Genomic DNA, 15763 nt, shown 5'->3' with positions numbered 1-15763 from the left:
AATATAATACCTTTAATGCTTTGTGAGCATCACAGATTTAGCATAATATGTATTATTGTGTTTTATTTTCTTATTTTGTTTATTTGTAAATAGTTGCAAAATGTCACTGGATCCTCTTTTGATATTATTTTGGTATTATTTAACATTGTTGTGAAGGAGTAGAAAAGTGGGTAACCGCAAGTACGGAATAAGACTAGATTCTTGAATCTGTAGCAGCAGATATGTCTTTTGTGTATCTCTTACATACAAATACTGTATACTGTTTCCCTGCAAATTATAGACCACATATAAGATGCATCCATCCATTTTTGTTAATTTCTCCATACACATCCTAATTTTTATCATCATTAAAGTGTACACCTCTTTCCCATTACCCACTCTGGTCTCGCTGACCTTGCTAGACCTCACAGGTTTCACCTTCTGAGGGCCTCCATTCATAAAAAAAATCAATTCAAGCAAAATCTATTTTAAAATACATGATGTATTAAGAGTTTTTGCCACAAGTAAAATTACACATTTTTGCATTATAGAATAGGAAATTATTCACCAAGACTGGCTGCCAGGTCCTTTAAGCTTGTCCTATAAGAGGACCAAACTAGTGGAAGCCTCATGACTCACAAAGAATCATCCTTCAAGCACCCAGGAGAGGAAAAACCCCCTGTGGAGGAAACCTCTGGGGACCCATGGCTTGAAGGACTGCCCGTTCCCTCTGGGCACTAGGAGGCTATGCAGAGTTACATTGTCAAAGGTAATCAAATATGAACATGTGACCGGTGAGTCACATGTTCATATTTCATGTTCATGTTCAGAGGATATGGACAATTCTTTTGTCCTCTCTTAAAATTCACATAAAACACATACAAAATGAGTCAATTGGAACATGTGACACATAAGATGGTAACTGTGTCAATTTAATTTACAATAACTTGTATAACACACCATACTAATAGCTAACATTGGCTGATGTCATTAATATAGCTCCAGTCCACATCTCCTGACACTATCCAATTTACATTCCTCGTAAAGCTGCACAATTGGCTGAAGAGGACGGTCATCCCCATTTGAGTAGCACCGAATTTACCCCAATGGCTAAGATACAGCGATAGCTGCGCTGTCCTGCTAGAATCTCACATGATAGAAGTAAACAAGCTCAAGGTCATATTTTAGGGTAGTCAGGCTCCGAGTCTGCAGGCACATCCAAGTGAGGCTCATTTGTCTTTAATGAGATACTTATCTCACCCGGGCATCTTTCCCTCAGTGGTCTGGGTGTATATGAGGAAAATATCAGGTTGCAGAAGACAATATAGTGAGTATGTTAATGACAGCAAGAAGTGCACATAATAATCTCTAGTGATAATATGTTTATATTCCTCCATCAGCTCTGCTTCCCATTATACACCGGCCATTTATTACACAGCTGTCCCTTTACTATCCCCATATTCACCAAAGTTCTCTTTTACTGCATCCAATCAATCAGCTACTATCACCCCTTTCTTATTTCATAAATCTGCTGCTCCTGTCTACTTTCCGCACTGTAAGGGGTATATTTGCTAAAGGTTGTTGTCGGTTTTAATTAGAGATGAGCGGGTCCGGTTCCCTGAGAACCGGACCCACCCAAATTTCGGGAATCCGGGGCGATTCGAGCGCAGCTCGGATCTCCCTGCCTGCCCCGGATCCCTGACTCGAGGCAAAACCTCGCGACCCCTCTGTCGAGTCGCGAGGTATTGTTTTCAGCGGGCTTAACGCTGATTGGCTGAGAGAGCCGTCTGTCACGGCTCTCAGCCAATCAACGTTAAGCCCATTGAAAACACTAGAAAGGAGTGAAAAAAGATGGCGCCTGCCATCCCACGCCGCCTGACACCGCCAGCACCCCCGCTGTCGACACTGCCTGTACCCCCACTGCCAACACCTCCGCTGCCGACACTCCTGCACTGCTGCCCAACGTACTGAGGACACCGTCAGCGACCCCCACACTGCCGACACTCCCACAGTGAGGATACTACCAGCACCCCTGCACTGCCGACACAGTCAGCAAACCTGCACTGAGGACACCGCTGGCACCCCCGCTCTGCCGACACCGCTGGCACCTTGCATTGAGAACACCCCTGCACTGCCGACACAGTCAGCAAACCTGCAATGAGGACACCGCTGGCACCCCCACTCTGCCCACCCCGCCGGAACCCTTCACTGAGAACACTGCCATTTCATGTACTGAGGACACTGCCAGCAACCCCCGCACTGCCGACACAGTCAGCAAACCTGCAATGAGCACCCTGCTGGCACCCCCGCACTGCCGACACAGCCAGCAAACCTGCACTAAAACACCGCTGGCACCCCCGCACTGTCAACACAGCTAGCAAACCTGCACTAAAGACACCGCCGGCACCCCCACACTGCCGACACTCCCACAGTGAGGATACCACCAGCACCCCTGCACTGCCGACACAGTCAGCAAACCTGCACTGAGGACACCGCTGGCACCCCCGCTCTGCCCACACCGCCGGAACCCTTCACTGAGAACACTGCCATTCCATGTACTGAGGACACTGCCAGCAACCCCCGCACTGCCGACACAGTCAGCAAACCTGCAATGAGCACCCTGCTGGCACCCCCGCACTGCCGACACAGCCAGCAAACCTGCACTAAAACACCGCTGGCACCCCCGCACTGTCAACACAGCTAGCAAACCTGCACTAAAGACACCGCCGGCACCCCCGCACTGTCGACACAGCCAGCAAACCTGCACTAAAGACACCGCTGGCACCCCGCACTGTCGACACAGCCAGCAAACCTTCACTAAAGACACCGCTGGCACCCCCGCACTGCCGACACAGCCTGAAAACCAGCACTAAAGACACCGCTGGCAACCCCGCACTGCCGACACAGCAAGAAAACCTGCAATAAAAACACCACTGGCACCCCCGCACTGCCAACACAGCCAGAAAACCTGCACTAAGACACCGCTGGCACCCCCGCACTGCCGACACATCCAGAAAACCTGCACTAAGACACCAATGGCACCCCCGCACTGTCGACACAGCCAGCAAACCTGCCTGAAGACACCGCTGGCACCCTCGCACTGCCGACACAGCCAGAAAACCTGCACTAAAGACACCGCTGGCACCCCTGCACTGCCGACACAGCCTGAAAATCTGCACTAAAGACACCGCTGGCACCCCCGCACTACCGACACAGCCAGAAAACCTGCACTAAAGATACTGCTGGCATCCCCGCACTGCTGACATAGCCGGCAAACCTGCACTAAGACACCGCTGGCACCCCCGCACTGCTGACATCACCGGTACCCTTCACTGAGGATACTGCCAGCACCGCAGTACTGCCATTCCATGTACTGAGGACACCGTCAGCAACCCCGCTCTGCCAACACTGCTGTCACAGTAAGTGCTCTATTGATGTATCCAACCTATAACACACTGTATCTGTGTTGGAAATTAGAAACTGAACTGCCACATGTTAGTGCCGCCCACTGTGTCACTTAGCTTAGTCAGCCAGCTAGCTGGATGCAACCTTTTGGCCTTAACTAGATTAAGCAAATAATATTGTGAGGTGGTCAAAGTTGATTGGAAATTACTGGAAATAAATGTTATTGAGGTTAATTATACTGTAGGAACAAAAACAGACCCAGTTTATGTTATTTTAGCTGTTTAATGATTTTTTAAGAAAAAATCCAGATCCAAAACTAAAACACGAAAACAAAACATGGAGGTGAGGTTTTGGCAAAACCAATCCAGATCCAAAACCAGGGGGGATCCAGATCCAAACCAAAACCAAAACACGGGGGTCGGCGCACATCTCTAGTTTTAATACATTTTAATCTATTAAAAAACGACATTGATATTGTGTTTATGGGTCTAAATAGCAAATTTACTAACAGACAATTTTGTATTTGTTTTTTAAGTATAAGTAAATGTGTGATTTAGCCCCAGAAACACAACATTGATATTGATCGATTTTGATCAATTTTAAATTGATTAAAATCGACCTTTCGGAATATACCCTTTATTTAGATAGATAACATGCAAGAGATAGAAATAATAACAAGAAAACACAATTAAAATATAAATACTGTTTTTTACTGTTTACATTGAATTGACATTATAGCGAGGTCAAGACTGGTTATTTCAGCACCTCTTTGTTGTGCAAGCAAAAATGAGCGAGCTTTTCCTGGCTGATAACCAGCATTACATACAGTGGCGTAACTAGGGCAAGGCGAGCGGAACACGTGCCCATGGCGCCGTACGAAAGGTGGCGCAGGGGGGTGCCGCTGGCCACGGTCCGTCCCGTCCTAGTTAGGCAGTGTAGCACTGACCGCAGTATGTGCAGTCAGCGCTACACATTTACACAGGACTGGCGCTAAGCTTCCCTGCGCGCAGCGCCGGTCCTGTGCTGCACAGCCGAGCCCCTTCCCTCCCCCTGAGCACTTACCCAATAGCGCCAGGAGGAAGGTGGGAGGCGGGTTCAGGCGGCAGCGATGTGTGTTTTAACCGGCAGCCAATGAGAGTCAGACAGACTTTCATAGGCTGCTGCTGCTGCACACACATACCCGCCACGCGGCAGCGATGTGTGTGTTAACCAGCAGCCAATGAGAGTCAGACAGACTCTCATTGACTGCTGCAGCGCCCACTGCAAGAGCCAGGCTGGAGCTCACTCATGAGCTCCGCCTTCCGGCTCCTGCAATGGGTAATGGGAGAGACGTTATGACGTCTCTCCCATAATGCAGAGGGCGCCAGCCCGGGAGCACTGCGGGGGCACCATTACTGGGGGTGGGGTACTACTGGGGACTACTACTGGGGGGGGAACTACTACTTGGGGCACTGCATCAGGAGGGGGAACCTCTATTGGGGCTACTACTGGGGGAGAAACTACTACTGGGGGCACTGCATCGGAAGGGGGAACCTCTATTGGGGACTACTACTGGGGGGGGGAACTACAGCACTGCATCGGGAAGGGAAACCTCTGTTGGGGACTACTACTGGGGGGGAAACTACTACTGGGGGCACTGCATCGGGAGGGAGAACCTCTGGCCTACTACTAGGGGCATTGCACTGGCGGGACCACTACTGGGGGCACTAAATATGGAGGACCACTACAGGGGGCACTGTATAAGGGGCACTGGATAGGGGGGATCACTGCTGAGGGTCTGCATAAGGGGGACCACTACTGGGGGCACTGCATGGCGGGCACTACTGCTGGGGGCACTATATAAAGGGCACTGCATAAGGGGGTACCACTACTGAGGGCACTGCATTGGGGGGGACTGCTACTGAGGGTACTATATAAGGGGCACTGCATAAGGGGGACCACTACTGGGGGCACTTCATAGGGGGGACCACTACATGGGGCACTGCATAAGGGGGGCCACTACTGGGGGCACTGAATAAGGGGAACTAATGAGTGGCTGCCTAATGGGGACCACTACTGGGGGCATTGCATATTGGGGTATTGTATAAGGGGATCTAATGGGGAGGCTGCATAAGGGGGACCACTACTGGGGGTACTGTAATAAGGGGCACTTCTATGGGCCTGCATAAGAGGGACCACAACTGGGGACATTGCATACTGGCGGTACTGTATAAGGGGCACTACTGAGGTTAAGGTGCATATGGAAAGGAATGTTCAGAGTGACGATAAAGGGGTGTGTCAAGTTGACACGCCCCATTTTTAAGTGGCCACGCCCATTTTCCGCTGTGCGTGCCTTAGGCGCACGCACATTGGGGGAGGGGGGGCTCCATTTTTAAATTTGCCCTGAGCTCCAAAAACCCTAGTTACACCACTGGTTACATCAGTGTGCGAGGTGCTGACAGAAACTTCCTGCTAATTGAATCTCCCTTATAGTCTCTGTGCTCAGTATAGTTGACCATGCAGAAGATACAGAAGAAGCCCCATCATACCACTCATGCACATGAGAAATGCGCATCCCTGTGTCCTTTTATGCTTTTTGTGTATCCCTGACTTGTACATTCTTGAGTCTGGAGAGGCAGAATGGGGGAGCGAATGGGGCATGTAAGTGTAGGGTAGAGGGATAATCTCCGGCGCTGGAATGTAAACCTAGAAATAATATAATGTAGGGCGTATTGTGGGCTTACATTCCAGAGCCAGAGATTAACCGCCTTTCCCAACATAACCCCAGGAACTCTTTGGGAAATTCCACTTTCTCCTGGATGCAGGATTTATCTTTTGGATAACATTCCAGTGCTGTCGGTCAGATCCTCTGCATTGCAGGTACCGTAAGTGTAAGCCAAGTACAGTAAGTGTAGGTCATATTCTCTGCATTGCAGGTACAGTAAGTGTAAGCCAAGTACAGTAAGTGTAGGTCATATTCTCTGCATTGCAGGTACAGTAAGTGTAAGCCAAGTACAGTAAGTGTAGGTCATATTCTCTGCATTACAGGTACAGTAAGTGTAAGCCAAGTACAGTAAGTGTAGGTCAGATCCTCTGCATTGCAGGTACAGTAAGTGTTAGCCAAGTACAGTAAGTGTAGGTCATATTCTCTGCATTGCAGGTACAGTAAGTGTAAGCCAAGTACAGTAAGTGTAGGTCATATTCTCTGCATTGCAGGTACAGTAAGTGTAAGCCAAGTACAGTAAGTGTAGGTCAGATCCTCTGCATTGCAGGTACAGTAATGGTGGGTACACACTGGGCGATATTACTGGGCGACTGCACGATTACGACTTCGTAATCGTGCAATCGCTCAGTAATCGTGGACAAATCGTGCACTTTTATGTCAGAAACGACCAGCGATGCGCACTCCCACTGGTTGTTTCCGACATTGTCCATCGCCTGAACATGCAGCACAATCTGACTATGTCATCAGGTTGCTGCATGTTCGGGAATGGGGGAGAGAGCCCGGCGCTGAACGATATCATTAATGATATCGTTCAGCGGCTGTGCTCAATGTCATGCCGGGGACACACTACACGATACCGCTCAGGGAGCATATCGTGTAGTGTGTACGCACCTTAAGTGTAAGCCAAGTACAGTAAGTGTAGGTCATATTCTCTGCATTGCAGGTACAGTAAGTGTAAGCCAAGTACTGTAAGTGTAGGTCATATTCTCTGCATTGCAGGTACAGTAAGTGTTAGCCAAGTACAGTAAGTGTAGGTCATATTCTCTGCATTGCAGGTACAGTAAGTGTAGGTCATATTCTCTGCATTGCAGGTACAGTAAGTGTAGGTCAGATCCTCTGCATTGCAGGTACAGTAAGTGTTAGCCAAGTACAGTAAGTGTAGGTCAGATCCTCTGCACTGCAGGTACAGTAAGTGTAAGCCAAGTACAGTAAGTGTAGGTCATATTCTATGCATTGCAGGTACAGTAAGTGTAGGTCAGATCCTCTGCACTGCAGGTACTGTAAGTGTAAGCCAAGTACAGTAAGTGTAGGTCAGATCCTCTGCATTGCAGGTACAGTAAGTGTAGGTCAGATCCTCTGCATTGTAGGTACATTAAGTGTAGGTCAGATCCTCTGCATTGTAGGTACAGTAAGCGTAAGCCAAGTACAGTAAGTGTAGGTCAGATCCTCTGCATTGCAGGTACAGTAAGTGTAGGTCAGATCCTCTGCATTGTAGGTACAGTAAGTGTAGGTCAGATCCTCTGCATTGTAGGTACAGTAAGTGTAAGCCAAGTAAAGTAAGTGTAGGATAGATCCTCTGCATTGCAGGTACAGTAAGTGTTAGCCAAGTACAGTAAGTGTAGGTCATATTCTCTGCTTTGCAGGTACAGTAAGTGTAGGTCATATTCTCTGCTTTGCAGGTACAGTAAGTGTTAGCCAAGTACAGTAAGTGTAGGTCATATTCTCTGCTTTGCAGGTACAGTAAGTGTTAGCCAAGTACAGTAAGTGTAGGTCATATTCTCTGCATTGCAGGTACAGTAAGTGTAAGCCAAGTACAGTAAGTGTAGGTAAGATCCTCTGCATTGTAGGTACAGTAAGTGTAAGCCAAGTACAGTAAGTGTAGGTCAGATCCTCTGCATTGCAGGTACAGTAAGTGTAGGTCAGATCCTCTGCATTGTAGGTACAGTAAGTGTAGGTCAGATCCTCTGCATTGTAGGTACAGTAAGTGTAAGCCAAGTACAGTAAGTGTAGGTCAGATCCTCTGCACTGCAGGTACTGTAAGTGTAAGCCAAGTACAGTAAGTGTAGGTCATATTCTCTGCTTTGCAGGTACAGTAAGTGTAGCTCATATTCTCTGCGTTGCAGGTACAGTAAGTGTTAGCCAAGTACAGTAAGTGTAGGTCATATTCTCTGCTTTGCAGGTACAGGAAGTGTTAGTCAAGTACAGTAAGTGTAGGTCATATTCTCTGCATTGCAGGTACAGTAAGTGTTAGCCAAGTACAGTAAGTGTAGGTCATATTCTCTGCATTGCAGGTACAGTAAGTGTAAGCCAAGTACAGTAAGTGTAGGTCAGATCCTCTGCATTGCAGGTACAGTAAGTGTTAGCCAAGTACAGTAAGTGTAGGTCATATTCTCTGCATTGCAGGTACAGTAAGTGTAAGCCAAGTACAGTAAGTGTAGGTCAGATCCTCTGCATTGCAGGTACAGTAAGTGTTAGCCAAGTACAGTAAGTGTAGGTCAGATCCTCTGCATTGCAGGTACAGTAAGTGTAAGCCAAGTACAGTAAGTGTAGGTCATATTCTCTGCTTTGCAGGTACAGTAAGTGTTAGCCAAGTACAGTAAGTGTAGGTCATATTCTCTGCATTGTAGGTACAGTAAGTGTAGGTCATATTCTCTGCATTGCAGGTACAGTAAGTGTAAGCCAAGTACAGTAAGTGTAGGTCATATTCTCTGCATTGTAGGTACAGTAAGTGTAGGTCATATTCTCTGCATTGCAGGTACAGTAAGTGTTAGCCAAGTACAGTAAGTGTAGGTCATATTCTCTGCATTGCAGGTACAGTAAGTGTAAGCCAAGTACAGTAAGTGTAGGTCATATTCTCTGCATTGCAGGTAGAGTAAGTGTAAGCCAAGTACAGTAAGTGTAGGTCATATTCTCTGCATTGCAGGTACAGTAAGTGTAAGCCAAGTACAGTAAGTGTAGGTCATATTCTCTGCATTGTAGGTACAGTAAGTGTAGGTCATATTCTCTGCATTGCAAGTACAGTAAGTGTAAGCCAAGTACAGTAAGGGTAGGTCATATTCTCTGCATTGTAGGTACAGTAAGTGTAGGTCATATTCTCTGCATTGCAGATACAGTAAGTGTAAGCCAAGTACAGTAAGTGTAGGTCATATTCTCTGCATTGCAGGTACAGTAAGTGTAAGCCAAGTACAGTAAGTGTAGGTCAGATCCTCTGCATTGCAGGTACAGTAAGTGTTAGCCAAGTACAGTAAGTGTAGGTCTGATCCTCTGCATTGCAGGTACAGTAAGTGTAAGCCAAGTACAGTAAGTGTAGGTCAGATCCTCTGCATTGCAGGTACAGTAAGTGTTAGCCAAGTACAGTAAGTGTAGGTCAGATCCTCTGCATTGCAGGTACAGTAAGTGTAAGCCAAATACAGTAAGTGTAGGTAATATTCTCTGCTTTACAGGTACAGTAAGTCTTAGCCAAGTACAGTAAGTGTAGGTCATATTCTCTGCATTGCAGGTACAGTAAGTGTAAGCCAAGTACAGTAAGTGTAGGTCATATTCTTTGCATTGTAGGTACAGTAAGTGTAGGTCATATTCTCTGCATTGCAGGTACAGTAAGTGTAAGCCAAGTACAGTAAGTGTAGGTCATATTCTCTGCATTGTAGGTACAGTAAGTGTAGGTCATATTCTCTGCATTGCAGGTACAGTAAGTGTTAGCCAAGTACAGTAAGTGTAGGTCAGATCCTCTGCATTGCAGGTACAGTAAGTGTAAGCCAAGTTCAGTAAGTGTAGGTCATATTCTCTGCTTTGCAGGTACAGTAAGTGTAAGCCAAGTACAGTAAGTGTAGGTCAGATCCTCTGCATTGCAGGTACAGTAAGTGTTAGCCAAGTACAGTAAGTGTAGGTCATATTCTCTGCATTGCAGGTACAGTAAGTGTAAACCTAGTACAGTAAGTGTAGGTCAGATCCTCTGCATTGCAGGTACAGTAATTGTTAGCCAAGTACAATAAGTGTAGGTCATATTCTCTGCATTGCAGGTACAGTAAGTGTAAGCCAAGTACAGTAAGTGTAGGTCATATTCTCTGCATTGTAGGTACAGTAAGTGTAGGTCATATTCTCTGCATTGCAGGTACAGCAAGTGTAAGCCAAGTACAGTAAGTGTAGGTCATATTCTCTGCATTGTAGGTACAGTAAGTGTAGGTCATATTCTCTGCATTGCAGGTACAGTAAGTGTTAGCCAAGTACAGTAAGTGTAGGTCAGATCCTCTGCATTGCAGGTACAGTAAGTGTAAGCCAAGTACAGTACGTGTAGGTCATATTCTCTGCTTTGCAGGTACAGTAAGTGTTTGCCAAGTACAGTAAGTGTAGGTCATATTCTCTGCATTGCAGGTACAGTAAGTGTAAGCCAAGTACAGTAAGTGTAGGTCAGATCCTCTGCATTGCAGGTACAGTAAGTGTTAGCCAAGTATAGTAAGTGTAGGTCATATTCTCTGCATTGCAGGTACAGTAAGTGTAAGCCAAGTACAGTAAGTGTAGGTCAGATCCTCTGCATTGCAGGTACAGTAAGTGTAAGCCAAGTACAGTAAGTGTAGGTCATATTCTCTGCTTTGCAGGTACAGTAAGTGTTAGCCAAGTACAGTAAGTGTAGGTCATATTCTCTGCATTGCAGGTACAGTAACTGTAAGCCAAGTACAGTAAGTGTAGGTCATATTCTCTGCATTGTAGGTACAGTAAGTGTAGGTCATATTCTCTGCATTGCAGGTACAGTAAGCGTAAGCCAAGTACAGTAAGTGTAGGTCATATTCTCTGCATTGTAGGTACAGTAAGTGTAGGTCATATTCTCTGCATTGCAGGTACAGTAAGTGTTAGCCAAGTACAGTAAGTGTAGGTCATATCCTCTGCATTGCAGGTACAGTAAGTGTAAGCCAAGTACAGTAAGTGTAGGTTATATTCTCTGCTTTGCAGGTACAGTAAGTGTAAGCCAAGTACAGTAAGTGTAGGTCAGATCCTCTGCATTGCAGGTACAGTAAGTGTTAGCCAAGTACAGTAAGTGTAGGTCATATTCTCTGCATTGCAGGTACAGTAAGTGTAGGTCATATTCTCTGCATTGCAGGTACAGTAAGTGTAAGCCAAGTACAGTAAGTGTAGGTCAGATCCTCTGCATTGTAGGTACAGTAAGTGTTAGCCAAGTATAGTAAGTGTAGGTCATATTCTCTGCATTGCAGGTACAGTAAGTGTAAGCCAAGTACAGTAAGTGTAGGTCAGATCCTCTGCATTGCAGGTACAGTAAGTGTAAGCCAAGTACAGTAAGTGTAGGTCATATTCTCTGCTTTGCAGGTACAGTAAGTGTTAGCCAAGTACAGTAAGTGTAGGTCATATTCTCTGCATTGCAGGTACAGTAAGTGTAAGCCAAGTACAGTAAGTGTAGGTCATATTCTCTGCATTGTAGGTACAGTAAGTGTAGGTCATATTCTCTGCATTGCAGGTACAGTAAGTGTAAGCCAAGTACAGTAAGTGTAGGTCATATTCTCTGCATTGTAGGTACAGTAAGTGTAGGTCATATTCTCTGCATTGCAGGTACAGTAAGTGTTAGCCAAGTACAGTAAGTGTAGGTCAGATCCTCTGCATTGCAGGTACAGTAAGTGTAAGCCAAGTACAGTAAGTGTAGGTCATATTCTCTGCTTTGCAGGTACAGTAAGTGTAAGCCAAGTACAGTAAGTGTAGGTCAGATCCTCTGCATTGCAGGTACAGTAAGTGTTAGCCAAGTACAGTAAGTGTAGGTCATATTCTCTGCATTGCAGGTACAGTAAGTGTAAGCCAAGTACAGTAAGTGTAGGTCAGATCCTCTGCATTGCAGGTACAGTAAGTGTTAGCCAAGTACAGTAAGTGTAGGTCAGATCCTCTGCATTGCAGGTACAGTAAGTGTAAGCCAAGTACAGTAAGTGTAGGTCATATTCTCTGCTTTGCAGGTACAGTAAGTGTTTGCCAAGTACAGTAAGTGTAGGTCATATTCTCTGCATTGCAGGTACAGTAAGTGTAAGCCAAGTACAGTAAGTGTAGGTCATATTCTCTGCATTGTAGGTACAGTAAGTGTAGGTCATATTCTCTGCATTGCAGGTACAGTAAGTGTAAGCCAAGTACAGTAAGTGTAGGTCATATTCTCTGCATTGTAGGTACAGTAAGTGTAGGTCATATTCTCTGCATTGTAGGTACAGTAAGTGTAGGTCATATTCTCTGCATTGCAGGTACAGTAAGTGTAAGCCAAGTGCAGTAAGTGTAGGTCATATTCTCTGCATTGTAGGTACAGTAAGTGTAGGTCAGATCCTCTGCATTGCAGGTACAGTAAGTGTTAGCTAAGTACAGTAAGTGTAGGTCATATTCTCTGCATTGCAGGTACAGTAAGTGTAAGCCAAGTACAGTAAGTGTAGGTCATATTCTCTGCATTGCAGGTACAGTAAGTGTAAGCCAAGTACAGTAAGTGTAGGTCAGATCCTCTGCATTGCAGGTACAGTAAGTGTTAGCCAAGTACAGTAAGTGTAGGTCAGATCCTCTGCATTGCAGGTACAGTAAGTGTAAGCCAAGTACAGTAAGTGTAGGTCATATTCTCTGCTTTGCAGGTACAGTAAGTGTTTGCCAAGTACAGTAAGTGTAGGTCATATTCTCTGCATTGCAGGTACAGTAAGTGTAAGCCAAGTACAGTAAGTGTAGGTCATATTCTCTGCATTGTAGGTACAGTAAGTGTAGGTCATATTCTCTGCATTGCAGGTACAGTAAGTGTAAGCCAAGTACAGTAAGTGTAGGTCATATTCTCTGCATTGTAGGTACAGTAAGTGTAGGTCATATTCTCTGCATTGCAGGTACAGTAAGTGTAAGCCAAGTACAGTAAGTGTAGGTCATATTCTCTGCATTGTAGGTACAGTAAGTGTAGGTCATATTCTCTGCATTGCAGGTACAGTAAGTGTAAGCCAAGTACAGTAAGTGTAGGTCATATTCTCTGCATTGTAGGTACAGTAAGTGTAGGTCATATTCTCTGCATTGCAGGTACAGTAAGTGTAGGTCAGATCCTCTGCATTGCAGGTACAGTAAGTGTTAGCCAAGTACAGTAAGTGTAGGTCAGATCCTCTGCACTGCAGGTACAGTAAGTGTAAGCCAAGTACAGTAAGTGTAGGTCATATTCTATGCATTGCAGGTACAGTAAGTGTAGGTCAGATCCTCTGCACTGCAGGTACTGTAAGTGTAAGCCAAGTACAGTAAGTGTAGGTCAGATCCTCTGCATTGCAGGTACAGTAAGTGTAGGTCAGATCCTCTGCATTGTAGGTACATTAAGTGTAGGTCAGATCCTCTGCATTGTAGGTACAGTAAGCGTAAGCCAAGTACAGTAAGTGTAGGTCAGATCCTCTGCATTGCAGGTACAGTAAGTGTAGGTCAGATCCTCTGCATTGTAGGTACAGTAAGTGTAGGTCAGATCCTCTGCATTGTAGGTACAGTAAGTGTAAGCCAAGTAAAGTAAGTGTAGGATAGATCCTCTGCATTGCAGGTACAGTAAGTGTTAGCCAAGTACAGTAAGTGTAGGTCATATTCTCTGCTTTGCAGGTACAGTATGTGTAGGTCATATTCTCTGCTTTGCAGGTACAGTAAGTGTTAGCCAAGTACAGTAAGTGTAGGTCATATTCTCTGCTTTGCAGGTACAGTAAGTGTTAGCCAAGTACAGTAAGTGTAGGTCATATTCTCTGCATTGCAGGTACAGTAAGTGTAAGCCAAGTACAGTAAGTGTAGGTAAGATCCTCTGCATTGTAGGTACAGTAAGTGTAAGCCAAGTACAGTAAGTGTAGGTCAGATCCTCTGCATTGCAGGTACAGTAAGTGTAGGTCAGATCCTCTGCATTGTAGGTACAGTAAGTGTAGGTCAGATCCTCTGCATTGTAGGTACAGTAAGTGTAAGCCAAGTACAGTAAGTGTAGGTCAGATCCTCTGCACTGCAGGTACTGTAAGTGTAAGCCAAGTACAGTAAGTGTAGGTCATATTCTCTGCTTTGCAGGTACAGTAAGTGTAGCTCATATTCTCTGCGTTGCAGGTACAGTAAGTGTTAGCCAAGTACAGTAAGTGTAGGTCATATTCTCTGCTTTGCAGGTACAGGAAGTGTTAGTCAAGTACAGTAAGTGTAGGTCATATTCTCTGCATTGCAGGTACAGTAAGTGTTAGCCAAGTACAGTAAGTGTAGGTCATATTCTCTGCATTGCAGGTACAGTAAGTGTAAGCCAAGTACAGTAAGTGTAGGTCAGATCCTCTGCATTGCAGGTACAGTAAGTGTTAGCCAAGTACAGTAAGTGTAGGTCATATTCTCTGCATTGCAGGTACAGTAAGTGTAAGCCAAGTACAGTAAGTGTAGGTCAGATCCTCTGCATTGCAGGTACAGTAAGTGTTAGCCAAGTACAGTAAGTGTAGGTCAGATCCTCTGCATTGCAGGTACAGTAAGTGTAAGCCAAGTACAGTAAGTGTAGGTCATATTCTCTGCTTTGCAGGTACAGTAAGTGTTAGCCAAGTACAGTAAGTGTAGGTCATATTCTCTGCATTGTAGGTACAGTAAGTGTAGGTCATATTCTCTGCATTGCAGGTACAGTAAGTGTAAGCCAAGTACAGTAAGTGTAGGTCATATTCTCTGCATTGTAGGTACAGTAAGTGTAGGTCATATTCTCTGCATTGCAGGTACAGTAAGTGTTAGCCAAGTACAGTAAGTGTAGGTCATATTCTCTGCATTGCAGGTACAGTAAGTGTAAGCCAAGTACAGTAAGTGTAGGTCATATTCTCTGCATTGCAGGTAGAGTAAGTGTAAGCCAAGTACAGTAAGGGTAGGTCATATTCTCTGCATTGTAGGTACAGTAAGTGTTAGCCAAGTACAGTAAGTGTAGGTCATATTCTCTGCATTGTAGGTACAGTAAGTGTAGGTCATATTCTCTGCATTGCAGGTACAGTAAGTGTTAGCCAAGTACAGTAAGTGTAGGTCATATTCTCTGCATTGCAGGTACAGTAAGTGTAAGCCAAGTACAGTAAGTGTAGGTCATATTCTCTGCATTGCAAGTACAGTAAGTGTAAGCCAAGTACAGTAAGGGTAGGTCATATTCTCTGCATTGTAGGTACAGTAAGTGTAGGTCATATTCTCTGCATTGCAGATACAGTAAGTGTAAGCCAAGTACAGTAAGTGTAGGTCATATTCTCTGCATTGCAGGTACAGTAAGTGTAAGCCAAGTACAGTAAGTGTAGGTCAGATCCTCTGCATTGCAGGTACAGTAAGTGTTAGCCAAGTACAGTAAGTGTAGGTCTGATCCTCTGCATTGCAGGTACAGTAAGTGTAAGCCAAGTACAGTAAGTGTAGGTCAGATCCTCTGCATTGCAGGTACAGTAAGTGTTAGCCAAGTACAGTAAGTGTAGGTCAGATCCTCTGCATTGCAGGTACAGTAAGTGTAAGCCAAATACAGTAAGTGTAGGTAATATTCTCTGCTTTACAGGTACAGTAAGTCTTAGCCAAGTACAGTAAGTGTAGGTCATATTCTCTGCATTGCAGGTACAGTAAGTGTAAGCCAAGTACAGTAAGTGTAGGTCATATTCTTTGCATTGTAGGTACAGTAAGTGTAGGTCATATTCTCTGCATTGCAGGTACAGTAAGTGTAAGCCAAGTACAGTAAGTGTAGGTCAT

This window comes from Taudactylus pleione, unplaced genomic scaffold, assembly GCF_031769625.1.
Source record: "Taudactylus pleione unplaced genomic scaffold, aTauple2 ptg000082l, whole genome shotgun sequence".
NCBI lineage: Eukaryota > Metazoa > Chordata > Amphibia > Anura > Myobatrachidae > Taudactylus > Taudactylus pleione.
This window is presented reverse-complemented; position numbering follows the sequence as displayed.